Genomic DNA, 19,149 nt, shown 5'->3' with positions numbered 1-19,149 from the left:
ACTATACAAGTCTCTTGTTTCTAGTAGTTTCTTGGTAGAGGATTTAGGGTTCTCTAAGTATAGTATCATATCATCTGCGAATCGTGAGAGCTTGAGTTCTTCCTTTCCTACCTGAATGCCTTTAATATCTTTTTCTTGCCTAACCGCTATTGCAAGTATTTACAGTAATATATTGAACAGCAGTGGAAAGACTGGGCATCCTTGTCTCGTCCTTGATCTTTGAGGGAAGGCTCTCACTTTTTCCCCATTGAGGATGATGCTTGCCATAAGCTTCTGGAAGATGGCTTTAACTATATTGAGGCAAGTCCCTTCCATACCCATTTTGGTGAGGGTTTTCATCATAAACGCATGCTGGATCTTGTCAAATGCTTTCTCTGAATCTATTGATATGATCATATGGTTTTTATCTTTTCTTTTGTTGGTATTATGGATTATGTTGATTGATTTCCGAATGTTAAACCACCCTTGCATCCCTGAGATGAATCCCACTTGGTCACGGTGTATGATCTTTTTGATGAGTTGCTGAATTCTATTTGCTAGTATTTTGTTGAGAATCTTTGCATCTATGTTCATCAGGAATATCGGCCTGTAGTTTTCTTTTCTTGTGGGGTCTTTGTTTCCTTTTGGTATTAGAGAGATATAGGCTTCATTTCTGTTTTTTCAATTTCCTGGAAAAGTTTGAGAAGAACTGGCAGTAGGTCCTCTTTAAATGTTTGGAAAAATTCGCTAGTGAATCCATCTGGAACTGGGCTTTTGTTTTGAGGAAGTGAATCACACACTGATTGATTAGAGTTTCCATTTCCTTTGGTGTTAATAGGACTATTCTGGTACCTTAGATCTTCTTGAGTCAGCCTTGAGAGATTATAGGAATCCAGGAATTTATCCATTTCTTCTAGGTTCTCTTGTTTTGTGGCATACAGACTTTCAAAGTAGTCTCTGATGAACTTTTGAATTTCTTTGGTTTCTGTTGTGATATCCCCCTTCTCATTTCTGATTTGGTTTATTAGGGTTCTCTCTCTCTCTCTGCTTCTTTGTGAGTGTTGCTAGTGGCTTATCTATCTTGTTTATTTTCTCGAAGAACCAGCTCTTGGTTTCATTGATCTTTCTGATTGATTTTTGGGTCCATGTCGTTGATTTCTGCTGTAAGTTTTATGATCTCCTTCCTTCTGCCTGGTTTCAGCTCCTTTTGTTGATCCTTTTCTAAGATCTTGAGCTGTGAAGTCAAGTTGTTTGCATGGGCCTTTTCTTCCTTCCTAAGAAATGCTTGCAGGGCTATAAATTTTCCCCTTAACACGGCTTTAGCTGCATCCCAAAGGTTCTTGTACCTCGTGTCATCATTCTCATTTGTTTTCAGGTATCTTTTGATTTCTTCCCTGACTTCCTTCCTGACCCACTCGTTGTTCAACATTGAGTTGATTAATGCCAGGTTCTCCGTGTCTGTGTGTGATTCACTTCTATCTTCATACATCGTGGTCTGAAAAGATTGTTGATACTACTGCTCTCATCCTGATTCTATTGAGGTATGTTTTGTGGCCTAGCACATGGTCTATTTTGGAAAATGATCCATGTGCACTGGAGAAGAATGTTTATTCTTTCTTTTGGGGTTGTAAATCCCAGTATAAGTCTATAAGCCCTCTTCCTTCTATTTCTATTTTTTCCTTCAAAGCCAATGTTTTCTTTCTGAGTTTTCTTCTTGTTGATCGATCCAGAGTTGATAAGGCTATGTTGACGTCTCTGGCTACTATTGTGTTGTTAGCAATGTCCTCCTTAAAATCTGTTAGCCCTGTAGCACTGTCCTCCCGTCGTTCATCAAGTTGCTCGAGCGGGCACCAGTCATGTCTCCATCGTGAGACTTGTTACTGTGTTTGGCATCTTGAACATGCCACAGAGAGCTTGCCTGGCTCTGCCGTGCGGGCGGGATACTCTCAGTAGCTTGCGGGGCTTTCCAAGAGGGACAGAGCAATCGAACCCAGGTTGGCGGTGCACAAGGCAAACGTCCCACCCCCTGGCCCCGTATAAAAACATGTTAATGAAACAGGAACCCATAAGTAAGCTGAGTGGCCCAAAGGCTTGGAAGTGACTGAGTGGCTTACAGCAGTGCATGGGATAGAAACCAGGATAAGCCACGGCAAGGAGCCCTGGCTGCCTGGGAACACTCTCTCCCGCCCAAAATCCACCTGTTGGGGGCTGGAGAGATAGCACAGTGAGTAGGGCGTTTGCCCTGTACGCAGCTGACCCGGGCCCAATTCCCAGCATCCCATATAGTCCCCTGAGCACCGCCAGGAGTAACTCCTGAGTTCAGAGCCAGGAATAACCCCTGTACATCGTCAGGTATGACTCAAAAAGCAAAAAAATAAATCTGTTAACAGTTGTTTTAAATATTTAACTGTTCCCTCATTAGATGCGTATACATTTAAGAGCAGGATTTCTTTCTGTTGTATGTATCCCTTGATGAATATAAAATGGCCTTCACTGTCTCTTCTAATTTTTTCAACTTGAAATTTATGTTGTCTGATACAAGTATGGCCATCCCAACTTTTTTGCAGGAGCTATTTGCTTGCAGGATTGTTTTCCATCCTTTAACTTTGAGTCTGTGTTTGCTCTGACCAGATGAATTTCTTGTAGGCAGCAGAATGTTGGGTTTTGTCTCTGAATCCATTTTGCCACTCTGTGTCTCTTAATTGGTGAATTTAGACCATTGACATTGAGAGAGGTTATTGTTATGGAGTTTTGTGTCATCTTTCTGTAAGGGTCTGTTGGGTTTGTAGGGTTTGTCTTTTCTTTAGCCCTTATTTTAGGTTTTGTTTTGAGTCTCTGAAGTTCCTGAGCTGCTGTTTATCCGAAAATAGTGTACTGTTCCTTTGAGTTTGAGTGAGAGTTTAGCCGAATAGAGTATTCTTGGTGAAGTGTTCATTTCAGTGAGATTTTTCACTATATCCCACCATTGCTTTTGAGCTTGGAGGGTTTCCTCTGATAGGTCTGCTGTGAAACTAAGGGGTGCTCCTTTGTATGCGATTTCTTTCTTTGGCATTGTTGCTTGAAGTATTGTGTCTCTTTTCGTGGCATCCATGATTCTGACTATGATATGTCTTGGATTGTTTTTGTTAGGGTCTCTTAGCTGGCACTCTTTGGGCTCCTTGAATCTGAATGGCTGCGTTGTCCAGCTCTGGGAATTTTTCAGAAATGATTTATTTAACCATGGCTTTTCCATTGGGATTGTTTCCTTGACCTTCTGGTACTCCTATAATTCTAATGTTGTCCCTCTTGAAATCATCTCCTAGAACTCTGATTCGTTCTAGAGCTATTTTGAGGTCCTTTGCCATTGTTTGTTGTTGCTTTGTAGCTGATCTTCCAGTCCACTGATTCTGTCTTCCACTGTGACCATTCTATTGTTGAGGGCACAGACTGAGTTTTTTATTTCATCTACCGAATCTTTTACTCGTGACATTTCTGTATGTAACTTTCCAATTTCTGCTCTAATTTCTTCTTGAATTTTCTCAATTGTTTCACTCATGTCCTCCTTTAATTTACTGGATATCTGTCTCACTGTTTCATTGAGTTTATTGAACATCTTCATCACTTCATATCTGAATTATTTCTCAGAGAGGTCCCTTAGGTTAGTAGCACCTAATGAGGCTTCTGGACTCTTTTCATCATCCTCTCCTCATGGTGGGGATTTGCGTTGTTTCTTCATGTTGGTGTGGTGGTGTGGAGACTGAGATGTTACACAAGATTGCTGGGTATGGGTAAGCTACCTGTGGCTGAATGAGCGGCCACTGGCCCAAAATTAGGCCACACCTGCTTCTGAAGAGCTCACGCCCAATTCTGAAGAGGACACATCCCCTATGGGTACCCGGTGTCTGTGGGGGGGTACAACCTAGGGGAAGAAGAAGAAGACCGGGCACAGCGTTGGGGGTGAACAGGAAGAGCCTTAGGGGTGGTGAGCATCCCAGGGCCCTAGAGGATGCCTGGGGTGTGTAGACAAGGAAAGCCAAGTCCCAGGTTCGAATGACTGACCTGGGGAAGGAAAAAGACTGGGCCTCTTTTTTTTATTGTATGAAATGAGCTTGTACCATCAGGTCCTCGATGGATGCATCTGATGCCAGCATACGTGCATTGAAAGTACAAGACGGTCAAGAATCATTTGCCAAGTGGTTGAAAATCAGATGGGCTGGACACATAATGAGATTTGGACATGACCACTGGACTAGAGCCATTACCGACTAGATTCCATGGGACATCAAAAGACCGCGTGTCTGCTCACCTATGAGATGGTCAGACTTCTTTGTCAACACCCTGAACAATCGGTTTGAGTCACTTACTGTTCCTAAGAACTATCAGATGCCACTGGGGGTTCACTAGCACGTGACAGGGATGACTAGCACGTTACTGGCGCCCGCTTGAAAAAATCAATGAGTAACGGGATGTCAAGTGATCAAGTGATCAAGTATGAAATGCATTTATTAGGAAGAATTTTTTAAATTTATTATTTCCTCCGCCCCTCTCGGAGAGCCCGGCAAGCTACCGAGAGTATTTGATATGCCAGACACAGTAACAACAAAAAATTATTTAAAAAGGTAAAGGCTCTCCCGTTGATCGTTGATTTGCTCGAGCGGCCCAGTAACGTCTCCATTGGAGACCTTGTTGTTACTGTGTCTGGCATATGGAATACTCTCGGTAGCTTGCCGGGCTCTCCGAGAGGGGCGGAGGAATAGAACTCCGGTCGGCCATGTTGGCCGCTTGTAAGGCGAACGCCCTACCCGCTGTGCTATCGCTCAATTTTGGCATATCACAGTAACAACAAAGTCTCCAATGGAGACGTTACTGGGCCCGCTCGAGCAAATCGATGATCAATGGGAGGGCCTTACTTACTTACTTACTTACTTATTTAATTTTAGAAATTGAATCAGTGAGACACAAGGTTGTTCATGATCAGGTTTCAGTCATATCATGGTCCAACACCCATCCATCCCTTCACCAGTGTACATTTCCCACCATCAATGTCTTCAGTTTTCCTCCCTGCCACCCCCCCCCCAGCGCCTCTATGGGGGGCTCTATTATCACTTTCAGCATGATAATTTCCAATTATTACTGTCATACTGGTTCCTTCTCTATCCTAACTGCCCTTTGAGCCCCCATGACGCCCCCCAATGCCCCACAACACATACACTTGTGGCAAACTTCCAATCATTGACCTGTTGTCCTGGCTCCTGTATTCTTGTCTCAATACAGAGCATCTGACCCATTCAGATATTCACTTCTATTTTTGTTTGTTGGTTTGTTTTTACTTTTGGGGTCACACCCGGCGATGCAAGGCGTTACTCCTGGCTCATCATGCATCAGGAATTACTCCTGACGGTGCTCAGGGGACTATATGGGATGCTGGGGATCGAACCCAGGTCGGCTGTGTGCAAGGTGAATGTCCTACTCACTGTGCTATTGCTCCAGTCCCATCAGCATTCATTTCTAAGAAACCAGTACAAAACAAAAGAAAATCTGAATTACAAAAGTAAACCCAGCAGTTTTTCTGAAGAGATACTTGCCCTTACGTTGTCCTTCTCCTCAAAGCCTAAGATAAGGACATGTTGAACCTTTACTCAGAAACCTTTACTTTAGGTTTGCAGACACCAGGAAGAATGCCTCAAAGGACAAGCCCCTCAGGGGATTTATGCATCACACTGGGACCCAGCACCATGCATGCATCCTTCCTTAAACCATGCTCCACCATCTTGTATCTGCCCCCTTGCTGCTGGCAGAGCTCTTTCTCTACCCATCACTGTGTCTCTCCAGTGGCCATGGGATGGACCTTGTGGTTACAGAACCTAAGACTCATCTTAAATCTCAAGCTCTCTCTCTCTCTCTCTCTCTCTCTCTCTCTCTCTCTCCCCAATGGGATCCAAAATTTTAACCATTCTTGCAAAGTCTTCTTCCAAACTTTGTCTCAGATATTCCCCTGGAAAATAACCATTGGGGATAAAACCAGAAACCTAGGTAGAATCCTGCACCCACAAACTGCCTGAAAAAGCTCTGAGTGAATTCAGAGATGCACTGAGCCCCTTTCTGGTGCATTTGTGGATGCAAAAACACAAGCTGAAGGGGAATTCTGGTGTTGAGTTTCTGGACCCTAAACTGATACCAAGTGGTTGAAAATTCCACAGATCCATCAACTGGGGATGCTTCTCCCCAGGGACCAGAATGCTGTCACCCAGTTGAAGGCTTTTAACTAGGCATGTGGTATAGAGCAGTTATGTGCATCTAGGTCAAGAACTGAACATGAAGAACGACCTGGCACCTGAGTTGCACAGGAGGAAGAGAGCTGTGTGGAACGCCTTCAAGAGTGTGGAAGAAATAGCTAAGAGGAACCTCTGGCTCTGGGCTCATCTCTTTGACTCCACCGTTCTTCCTGCATTAACATACGCCTCAGAGACCTGGGCCCTACGAAAACAGATGAGAATGCTATTCAGGTCTCCCAAAGAAAAATCAAAAGATCTAAACTTGGAGTATCACGCTTCCTTCAAGTGAGAAAAGAAATCCTGAGTTCTGACCTCCATCAAAGATTGAGAATCAGGATCACTGTCTCGTTTGCCAAGGCATTGAAAATCAGATGGCTGGACATGTAATGCAATTTGGAAACGACTGCTGGACTACAGCTGTTACCGACTGGATTCCACAGGACGTCAAAAGATCGGTTGGCTGCCCACCTACAAGGTCAGACTTCTTCATCAAGACCCTGACTGAACGGTTTGAAGCTCTTCGTGTTCCTGGAGCAAGCAGAAGTCATTGGGCTCTATTAGCACAAGACAGGGACAAATGGAGATGTTACTGGTGCCCGCTCAAGCAAATCAATGGGTAACGGGGTGTCAAGTGATCAAGTGATGGCATAAAGAAGTAAGATCAGGAGTAAGGGAGTAGTAGTAGGCCAGTGTGTCATCTTCTCCCAGGGTCATTGTGGACAAAGCTTCCCTCCCCATACCTTAGCCCAAGTGACACTTGAACTGGCCCCCAAGTCCCTGAGTACTACTGGAATAGTACATGGAGGAACCCTCTAAGATTAAACCAAATAAACTACAGTACAACAAAATAGTACTACAGTACAACAAAATTAACAAAATAAATTACAGTACAACAGAGGCTGGAGAGATAGGTCAAAGGGTTGAGCACATGATTTGCATGTAGGATGTCCAGGTTTAATACCCAGTGCCCAGTGGTCCTTTGAGTATTTCTAAAGCAATTGCAGAGCACAGAACAGGACTAAGCATTGCCAGGTACACAATCCCCCCACCCCTGCCACAAACACACACAAAGTAAGTAAAATAAAACATTGATATAGGTTTCCTTTAAGAAATAGCTAATTATTCAAAATGACAGTGATGGGCTTAACTAACCAAAACTGACAGTGCCCTGAGGATAAAGGTAATTTAAACAAGTAGCTCTTAAGACTACTTAAACACTTTATAGTCAAAGTTAACCACACTTCAAGCTTACTTTTGTCCTTTTAGTGAATGAAAGAAACCGTTTAGTTTTTTAATGGTTTTTATAAGCGTACTATAATACTAAAGTTTTAACTTAAAAAAATCCATATAATTGTTCATTTGATTTTATTTAACTTGGTCAAATAAAGACCTCCTTTCTTAAAATTCCATTTTTATAAACCTTTTGACACAAACTACATCATGTATTCAGTCAGTGTTTTCTATCTTTCCCCCCTTTGGTTCTTTTAAAGAAATATGGGGCTGGAAAGCATTATACAGATTCAATGCGATCCCTATAATGATACCCATGAAAGTCTTCAAAGAAATAGATCAAGCACTCCTGAAATTCATATGGAACAACAAACGCCCATGAATACCTAAAGCAATTCTTGGGAAAAAGACATGGGGAGGCATTACCCTCCCCAACATCAAACTCTACTAAAAAGTGGTAATAATTAAAACACAATGGTACTGGAACAAAGGCAGGTCTGTAGACTAATGGAACAGGTTGTAATATCCATACACTCAACCCCAAATGAAAATCTAATCTTTGATAAAAGAGCAAGAAATAAGAAGTGGAGCAAGGAAAGCCTTTTCAACAAATGCTGGAATAACTGGACAACCACATGCAAAAAATTGGGCTTAGACCTCGACCTAACACCATGAACAAAAGTCAGATCAAAATGGATTAAAGATCTCAACATCAGGCCAAAACCCCTAAGATACATCGAAGACAAGGTTGGCAAAACTCTCCACAATATTGAAGCTAATGGTATCCTCAAAGACGACACTCCACTGACCAAACAAGTGGAAACAGAAATGAACAAATTGGACTATCTGAAATGAAGAAGCTTCTGCACCTCAAAAGATACAGTGACCAGAATACAAAGACAATCTACAGAATGGGAAAGGATATTCACTCAATACTCATCTGATAAGGGGTTGATATCAAGGATATACAAAGCACTGGTTGAACTCCACAAGAGGAAAACATCCAACCCCATCCAAAAATGGGATAATGAAATGAACAGAAACTTTCTCGAAGAAATCCGAATGGCTAAAAGGCACATGAGAAAATGCTCTACATCACTAATCATCCGGGAGATGCAGATCAAAACAACAATGAGATATCACCTCACACCACAGAGACTGGCCCACATCCAAAAGAACAGGGGCCACCGGTGTTGGTGCGAATGTGGCGAGAAAGGGACTCTCCTTCACTGATGGTGGGAATGCCAACTGGTCCAATCCTTTGGACCAGTCCAACAGTATGGACAACTCTCAAAAAAGTAGAAATTGAGCTCCCATTTGATCCAGCAATACCAGTCCTGGGAATATATCCTGGAGAGGCAAAAAAAGTATAGCCGAAATGACATCAGCACTTGTATGTTCATTGCTGCACTGTTCACAATAGCCAAAATCTGGAAAAAACCCGAGTGCCCAAGCACAGGTGACTGGTTAAAGAAATGTAATACATCTATACAACGGAGTACTATGCAGCTGTTAGAAAAGACGAAGTCATGAAATTTACATACAAGTGGTACTACATAAAAGTATGATGCTAAGTGAAATGAGTCAGAAAGAGAGGGACAGACATAGAAATATTGCATTCATCTGGGGAATATAAAGTAACAAAATAAAAGACTAACATCCAAGAATAGTCAAGATAAGTTACAAGAGGTTCACTCCATGGCGTGAAGGCCATCTGCATATGCTAGGGGAAAGAGCAGCTCAGACAGAGAAGGGAACACCAAGTAAAGGGTGTTGGGAGGACCCTCCCAGGATGAAAGATTCATGATGAAAGTAGACTATAGACAGAACATGATTGCCACTGAATGCCTCTTTTGCAAACCTCAGCAACCAAAAAGAGAGAACAAAAGGGAATACCCTGCCACAGATGTGGGATGGGATGTGGGGGAGGGGGGGTAGGTGGGGTGGGAGGGGTGAGAGTGTTACTGGAATCATTGAGGTGGAGAATGGGCACTGGTGGAGGGATGGGTACTCTATCATTGTATAATTGAAACCCAAGCAAAAAAACTTGTAAGATAAACCACTGAACCTCATGTTGTTTCACTAACTATAGCACTGTCCTCCTGCTGTTCATTGATTTGCTCTATTGGGCCCAGTAACGTCTCCATCATAAGACTTGTTGTTACTGTGTTTGGCATATTGGATATGTCACGGGTAACTTGCCAGGCTTTGCCGTGCAGTTGAGATAATCTCAGTAGCTTGTCGGGCTCTCTGAGAGGGTCGGAGTAATGGAAACCGGCTGAGCTGGGCTGGCTGCGTGCAAGGCAAACGCCCTACCACTGTGCTATCGCTCCAGGTGTTTCACAAAAAAAAATGGGGCTGGAATAACAGTGCAGTGGATAGGGCATTTACCTTGCATGCAACCAAGCTGGGTTCGATCCCAGCATCTCAGCACTGTCAGGGGTAATTCCTGAGTACAAGAGCCAGGAGTAACCTATGAGTATCATCAATTGTGATCAAAAATCCAAAAATAAATAAACAAAAATTTTAAAAAATATATAAAAAAAACTGGGAGGCTGCTCAAAAGGGATGGGACATACGCCTTACATGCATGAAATTGGAGTTTGATCCCTGTCATCACTGGGCCAAAATTTCCTGGGAGTTTCTCTGAGAATTGATGGGCAGATCACCCCCTAAAACCCCCAACCCCCCAAAAAGTAAGAAAGAAATATTTTGTTCTGTTTTTTAACTTTTTTTTAATCTAGAAAACACATTTTATTTTTTTCTCATCTCTGTCCATATACATCCATTTCCTCTCATGCTTTGGGATCCTTAATTTCCAATGAACACTAACAACTCAAGGGAAATTTTCTAGACGTCTATTTTTAAAATAATTCGTTTTTATCTTTTTCCCCTTCAGTCACTTAGGGCAGTATTTTAGTTCTCTCTTGGGTATTTTTATTTCAAAGATGGATTAGAGGTATAATGGCAAGGGATAGAGGGGAAAAATTGAGTTTTCGTTTAAAAAATAATTACAACTAAAAGTATCATCATTATAGTGCTTCTCCGACTGAAAGCATTTTTGGTTTTCTTGTATTCAAAATTATTTTTTCTCATTTCTATTAACTTGCAACTATTTTTATCATACAAATTGAACATTAAGCTGATGGAGGACCAGCTGGTGGTGTGGGTGTTTCTGATCTGGACATTTTGCTTTCTGTTTTGAGTAATTTGACTTCACCCTTCTTTGTCTTAATTCAATACTCTTTGGCTCATACCTCAGGGCTGGTTCCACTATTTAACAGGTGTCTGGTTTGCTGACAACTGTTTAACACAGTAGAGGCTCCTGCTGTGGAGATCTAATCCCTGTATCTCTGACTGTTAGCTCTATGGGACATCTTCACACCTGCTAGGTCAAAGAGACACGGGAAGCTATTTATCGCTTCTTCCCAAGAGAAATCACTGCTCCTAGGCTGGTGTTATGTCCTTAGAGAAGTCCATGCAGTCTAGTAAATTAGAATCACCAATACTATCCAAGTAACCTGAATGTCATTGGGTTAGTTTTCCTTTGCCTCCTTCAACTTTTGATTTCTGTCCCCAACTCTCTAGGACAAGCAATTCTGTCATTGCCTAAGGACTTCTAAGTCAGGAGGGAGGTTCAATACCCAAAAGAATTGACCATTGAATAATAGTTCTGGTTTGGAACTTTCAGGAGCCTCATGGATTGAAAAGGACCTGTTTCGAAATATGATATAAGATCAGCTTGATGCTCCAGGCAGAGTCAGGTATAGTCTCTGAGTCCCCCATGGAGTGCAATTAATTCCTTACTGAATAAACACACACTCAAGTTTTCTGTGCGTTTTTTGTTTGTTTGGGGGGTCACACCAGGTGATGCTCAGGGTTTACTCCTGCTCTGTACTTTAGGGTATTGCTCCTAGTGGTACTCAGGGTACCATACGAGGTGCCAGGGATCAAACCTGAGTCAGCCGCATGTAAGGCAAGATGCTCCACACAGTACTATTGCTCTGGCCCCTCTATTCATTTTTCTATTAACTATTTTAAGTACTGTGATTTACAATACTGTTAACCGCAGAGTCTTATGTATAAAACGTTCCTGCACTACACCCTCCACAGGGTCAGAGAGATAAGGATTAAGGTGCTTGCCTTGCATGGGGTTAATCCAGTCTCATCCCCGACACAATATCAGTCCCCCAAGCACTGTCAGAAGACATCACAAAACATAAAGCTAGGACTTATTCCTGAGCACTTCTGGGTGCAACCCCCAAAGCAATATTTAAAAAAAGAACCAAACTGAGTACTCAACCCTTCGATAGACTGTTTTGACAGAACTGCTCCCAAGATTGGGTTCAGATAGAGATATCGGATAGATTGCATATACCAAGAGGAGAATATTATCAATTTAGGCATGAGACAGCATAGAACTGGTAGACCAATGTCCGCTGAGTAAGTGCATCTGCAAAGACAAATAGGCAGTGCCATTTTCTTTTCTTAATTAGCCCCTTTAATACTTTCTTCTGGAAATTCAAGGGGAGGCTCATGAAGTTTGGCTTGCAAGCTAGACAATATCAGGTCTCAGATCACTGTGATCTTGACCTTCACTATAGAGCCAAGAGGTCGGGGTGTTGCTCTTTCAGACTTGCACCTGACCGTTGGCTTACTCATTGCAGTATCCATGGGGGTCTTATTCACCATGGAAGTGTATAGGTGCAGACCTTTATGAGTCTTCTTTACAGATCTTTCTATGATCACAGTTGGTGATAAAACCATGCCCTTAGCCCATTTAATGGTTCTGTTCCCATGGTTCTATATTTGGCTGAAAGCTGTCAATCAGATACTGTCTGTCTATTCTCATTTTGTCATTTTATTCATGCCCTCATTGGTTGTTTCAATGCAGCCAACAATTTTTCATGGATGGCATTTACTTATTGTAGTATTTTAATCTGGTTGGATCTTCTTTCTTCTTCAGAACGGGCTTCGGGCAGGGGGAAGTTGAGTCCTGGTCCCTGGTTCTCCAGGCAGTGAGGTGTGGAGTCCCTCAAAAGACGAAGATCTGTTGGCCATGCAGGAGTATCGGGCTGGGAAAGAAATGCTAGTTTCCCTTTAAATTAGTTTTGGGCTTCACTACCAAACATCACTGTTTAATTACCATTTATCCTTTAGTTATCAGGGTAAATGTCACTCCCTCTGGTTATGTAAGTTTCCTCATTAAGAGCTCACATTTTGAGTAGTAATAATTAAACAAAGCAATGAATGTAGTGGGTTCAATCCACACACTCCAAGACTACCAAGACTGCCTTGTCTGTAACTACATCTCAGGTGTGCTGTCTTGTGTCCATGTTCATGCATGCACTCAGCAAACAGTCTCTGAAGAAGTCGATAAGTGGGTAAGTTTCCTTCAATACCATTTGTGAAAATGTGATAAGAGGAAGAATTGGAACTGCAGTGCAGGCTGTGAAGTATTGCATAAACCCTACTCATTCTCATTATTAAAGTCTTGAGTAGACAGCTGTAATGCCAGAGCAACCAGCTATGAAGTCTGAGCTGACAGAAACAGGTCTCTCGATGTGATCCAGGATGACAAACTGCATATGACATGTATTTAATGATGTGAAGAACCTGGATTCAACTCTGTGGGGATCAAGTCCCTCTACCTAATTTCATAAGGATGCTACACAGGAGCCCAGGCTCTTTGGCCCCTCCCGTGCACAGCCATCCTGCTGGATTCTAAAGACATAGTAAGAATGATTTCCCCAATCCCTTACTACCAATATATATCTCCCCTTGTTCTGATCCACTTACATATCCTTCTATGAAGGTATGTACCAACCTATCTTCATCATGTTCTTGCATTCCCACCTGCTCCTTCTAATATTAACCCAGGTGCCATCTACTAAATGCTTCAGTTCATAATCATTCGAACTACCTTGTAAGAGTTAGTCAGAATGCCAATTTGCAGATGGAGAAACTGAGGCTTTTGTGACATTAATGATGCAAAGCAAGTGCTTCGCTTAATTGTTCATGTGGTATGAAATATAGAAAATCTCAAATGTGAACACAGATGGTATCTGATTTGGTAGCATGGAGGTAATGTTAATAAGAAGCTCTCTAGGAAATAAGAAAAATCTTCATTTGTAAAACTTCTCTAGTATAAATGGGCTGGAGCGATAGCACAGCAGGTAGGGCGTTTGCCTTGCACGCAGCCAACATGGCCGACCTGAGTTCGATTCCTCCGCCCCTCTCGGAGAGCTGGACAAGTTACTGAGAGCACCTCGCCCGCACGGCAGAGCCTGGCAAGCTCCCCGTGACGTATTCAATATGCCAAACACAGTAACAACAAAGTCTCCAATGGAGACGTTACTGGGCCCGCTCGAGCAAATCGATGAACAACGGGAGGGCCTTTACCTTACCTATACCTCTAGTGTAAATATCCCCATCATAGCTGATTTTAAGCTATCACTAGCTCTAAAAAATCACCAGGAGCTGGTTTTAGTTATCATCAATATATAAAAAAATCATGTTTCCTTAGTCATTACCTTAAGGAGTTGGTTCTGAAAGTTGGTTCCTAGTCTTCTCAGACTAGGAATAGCACCATCACCTAAATATATGTCATAATTGAAAATTCCAACCCCATCCCTCTCTCCCCTTTAAGCTTCCATATCAAAAAGTTTAAATTAGGATCTAGAAAATATGTTTTCCCACTAATCTTCCAAAGGACTCAAATAGCAGTTTGCTGGTTTGGCTGAACACTGGCACTCTACAGGATAATTAAATATATTATGTTGAATTGAACTAAACAAATATTAAGAGAATGTCAACTCTATAACTTAAACCCTGAGCTGGAACGATAGCACAGCAGGTAGGGCGTTTGCCTTGCAAGGGGCCAACATGGCCGACCTGAGTTTGATTCCTGCGCCCCTCTCGGAGAGCCTGGCAAGCTACAGAGAATATCTTGCCCGCAAGGCAAAGCCTGGCAAGCTACCCGTGATGTATTCAATATGCCAAATACAGTAACAATTGTCACAATGGAGACATTACTGGGCCCACTTGAGCAAATAGAAGAACAACAGAAGGACAGTGACAGTGACAGTAACTAAACCCTAGAAAGTCTTCATCATCATTAAGATGAAGGTGTACGGACCTTTGGATAGAGTTAATTTTAGAACTTGTTATTACTAGGTGATGTTGCCAGGGCTTGAATCCAGGTTATCTCACACGCAAGACTAGTGCTATATTGCCAAGCCATATCTTTGAATTGGGTGTTTTTGTTTGTTTGTTTGTTTGTTTTCACGTTAAAATCCTAAACTAAAGAGACCCGAAGAGGGGTCAGAGCAAGAGCACAGCAGCTTGGGCATTTGCTTTCAATGCCACTGACCCTGATCACAGAGCCAGGAGTGATTCCTGAGCACCACTGGCTGTGACTCAAGTCCCTCCCCCAACCAAAACAAAAATATCTGCAAGCTTTAATTTATTATTTTTAACTTTAATTTTGTTATTTATTTTTGCAGTGCCAGAAATTGAACCCAGGTCTCATGCATGCAAAGAATTTACTTTTCTGCTGAGCTGCTGAGTGCCTTCTTTAGCCTTTATTTATTTATACATTTATTTGCAAAATTTGATATTTATTATGGGTCTTTCACCTTTCCATGCAATATTTAGAAGCAGCTTAAAACTTTTTACAAACAACAACTGAGATTTTTTATTAGTATTCTGTTACTTTTGTGAAGATATTTGGAAGAAATAATGTTTGAAAAATATTGAGTCTTTTGTATCTATGAAAATAATATTGTTTCATGTATTAAATTTGTTTTTAATTTCTTTTTGAAATGCTCTTTAGTTTTCATAGAACAGGCTTGATTGTTTTTACTGTTTATTTCTTTTTTTATTTACTGCCTATTTCTTAGGCTTTTTGTACTAATTCCTTGAATTTTGTGACTACTTACTTATACTAGTGCCCAACATTTTATTTGATTTTTGTATAGCAATTTTTATCTTAAAGCTTTATAAATTTAACTTTTATATATAGTATATCTTAGGATTTTGTATAGCTGAGGTAGTTTTATTTCTCTCCGATATATATACTGGCTCCAGTGTAGACTAGAAATGTCTTATGTCTGCCTTATTTAAATCAGGAGAAATGCTCTCAGTATTCTAAAATTAAATATGATTTGGTCTGTGGGTTCTTTTTATAGACTCTTTTAGTTTGATTGAAGAACAGATCTGTCTATTCATAGTTTGTTTAATGTTTGTTGGTTTCTTAATTTAAAGTAATATTGGGTTTTATTTAACTGTTTTCTTCATCTTTTCAAATTACTGTATTTCCCTTTTTTACTCTGTTAAAATTGTCAATTATATTAATTGATTTTAATACGTTAAATAAATATGTGTTCCGAGTATCTACTTAAGATACATTATTCTTTTAAAATATTGTCAGATTTAATTTAATAGTTTCATATGGATGTTATTGTGCCTGTGTTCCTGAGGAATATTGGTCTTTAATTTTATTTGTTATGTCTAGTCAATTTTTTTTTCTTTTTGGTAGCAGACTAAGTCTTGCATCACAAAGTGCATTGGAAAGTGTTTCCAAAATGTTTACTTCTTTTTATTTTCTTGAAGAATTTGTGTAAGATGGTTGATATTTTTTTTTCTCTTGACCTTTACTTTCTTGTTTCCTTTATATGGCCAAGGAGAACTTCCTCAGTGTTTCTGCAGGATGTGTGCTGTGTTTGGTGGAATCTATTGTCTTCGCCATTCTGTTCAGTGCTTTGTTGTGGACAGAGTATCTAGAAAGTAAGGATGATATGATTTTCCTATATTCTATATTCCATGGGCTGGAGTGATAGCACAGTGGGGAGGGCGTTTGCCTTGCACGCAGCCAACATGACCAACCTGAGTTCGATTCCTCTGCCCCTCTTTGAGAGCCCCGCAAGCTACTGAGAGTAGCTTGCCCGCACAGCAAAGCCTGGCAAGCTACCCGTGACGTACTTAATATGCCAAACACGGTAACAACAAAGTCTCACAATGGAGACGTCACTGGGCCTGCTCGAGAAAATCAATAAACAACGGGAGGACAGGACAGGACACCTTTACTTTCAGATAGTAATTCTTTCTCTTTGGTCAGTACAGAAAACTATTAGGAACCTGCTACCTCATCAAGAAAAAAGATGATAGTTGCTTATTCTAGCATGAGAATAGGGTATGGATATACATAGCAGATAAATAAAATACCAGGTTTCCAAGCAGTTATCATAAGGGTATAAATAAATAGAATTACTTTAAAAAATATGTTTGCCTTGATATGGGGAACAATTATGGAGCAGGATTTGGGAAGGCCCAAAGTTAAACTTTGGGTGTGATAAATTTGTGATGTTGATTTTCATTTTGTTTTGCATTTTAATATTTTAGCAGAACTGGTGAGCTAATATCCTGATTAAACAGCCTAAGGATTAAGAGTGAGGTCTGGATTGATTAGAGGTACAAAATTGGGAGTCGGTGGGAATAGTCATGATAGTGAATAAAGCATCAAAGAAATCAAAGGAGAAGGAGAAAGAGAAGATCTTATAGGACGGAATCCTTGGCACTCTAACATTAATTAAGAAGTAAAGAAGAAGAACTGTATATAGACTAAGTCAAAGTAACCGAGGCAGAGTAGGAACTGAATGTAGAAAATCCAGAGGAGACCAGATGTGGGAGCAGGGAAGACCAACTATGACTGGTAGTTCCAGGATAATAAACCAGTAATTTGTCATAGGATTTGACAACTGAGAAGTCACTGATAAGCTGCAAAGAACAAGAAAGGAAGGGAAGGGGTCAGGAATATGCCTCACAAATATAAAGCCCTGGGTTGATCCCAGAAAAACAATATTAAAACAAAATTAAAACCAAACTCACTCCTCTCACTCCCTTCCTCTCACAGTACATGGTAATGAGAAAGCGTCAGAATGAGTGAAGGTTAGCAAGAAAGATGGGAGAGAAAAGAAGAGAATTAGAAATATAAAATATAGGAAGCAACGGATTTTATTGTTTAAGAAATCAAAGTAACATATGTCTCAGAGACCTGGGGCCTATGAAAACAGGGTCTCCCAAAGAAGAATCAGAAGAGCTATGCTTGGAGTATCACACTTCACTCAAGTGAGGGAAGGAATCCGGAGCTCCGACCTCCATCGACAATCCAGAATCAAGGACGCTGTCTCGTTTGCCAAGTCGTCAAAAATCAGATGGGCTGGACACGTAATGCTATTTGGAAACAACTGCTGGACTAGAGCCAGGATAATAATAGAGACTGGATTCCACGGGACGTCAAAAGATCGGGTGGCCACCCATCTACGAGATAGTCAGACTTCTTTATCAAGACCCTGAATGAATAGTTTGAGGCTCTTCATGTTCCTGGAGCAAGCAGACGCCATTGAGGCTACACTAGCACATGACAGGGATGAATGGAGATGTTACTGGTGCCTACCTGAGCAAATCAATGAGCAACGGGATGACAAGTGATACAAGTGAAGTGAAGAAACCAAAGACATTGGCAGGAGAAGAAATAGTTCAGGGTGTTTAGGACAGGAGAGGTAATCTATGCAGCCCTAGTCTTCTTTCTCAGCTCTCCTATGGTGGTTATTATGAGTGTGTTGGACCCTTGCCTAGGGCAGCTCCTTCTCCTCTAACACTGTCAGGATGCAACATTTTCCACATTTTCATTTCATAACCTATGACTCTTGAATCGCTCTCTGACTTGGTTCAGAAAACTTTTGTCTGAGAGTGCCTATTCTCTGTCCTGAGACCTAAAGTCATCTGTGAAACCAGAATCTTAATCTGAAGCTAGTGAAGATCCCTGAGCTCCCTTCTTGCAGTATGCTCTGTGCATTTTAGCTCAGAAACACTCGTGGCATAGGAGTTTTTCCCTAAAAAATATCATCCCTCCATCCCTCCATTCCCTGCATCCCTGTCTTCCCTCTCCCCTAAACCAGACCCTTTGTTTAAGACTCCTGTTCTCTGGAATTTTCCTTGGAGTAATATGATCAATTTGCTGTTGCAAAGTCACTAGTATGATGGATTGACCGAACCTCTAAATCAAAGATTCCTTGACAGATTTACTTCCTTTTCATAGCCCAATATCTTGGAATTTATTCAACAGCCTTTTTCTATATACTTAAAACACACTTGGATCTGTTAGGCTTACTGAGTTAGCTAAGTCTGATACCTAGCCAAGAGGTGCTTGCATTTTTGTGAGACTTTTTTTTTAAAGCATAATGCATGCAATGTGCTCCAGTATTCAATAAACCAGGGACAGGAGGCCTGTGATTTAACTTGATTGTGCCAGAATCATATGTGAATATGGATGGAAAATTATGAAATAATAGGATAGTCGATAATACAAAAATAACCAATAATAAAATTTTTCAATCTTCCCCTCATTTTGGCTTTCACTTTTTACCAGCATCACTATTAAAATTTGGTTGTCAAATATTTATTTTAGTGTAACACTTGTGTGGGCATTATTGCTGAATCTGCTGGATAGAGAGGTAATTGTCTAGCTCATACTTTTCCTTCCCTCTTTCTCTATATACAGGTCTCTGAGCATTTTCAGTAGTTTTTTTAGTCTCTGTGGTCCACTCAAGCAGGAAACTTGAAATATCTTTCCAAATTTAAAAAGTCATTGAGAGATTATTAGTGTTTGTGTTTGTGACTTGGA

This window comes from Sorex fumeus, unplaced genomic scaffold (genome assembly GCF_029834395.1).
Source record: "Sorex fumeus unplaced genomic scaffold, SorFum_2.1 ptg000130l, whole genome shotgun sequence".
Classification (NCBI taxonomy): domain Eukaryota; kingdom Metazoa; phylum Chordata; class Mammalia; order Eulipotyphla; family Soricidae; genus Sorex; species Sorex fumeus.
This window is presented reverse-complemented; position numbering follows the sequence as displayed.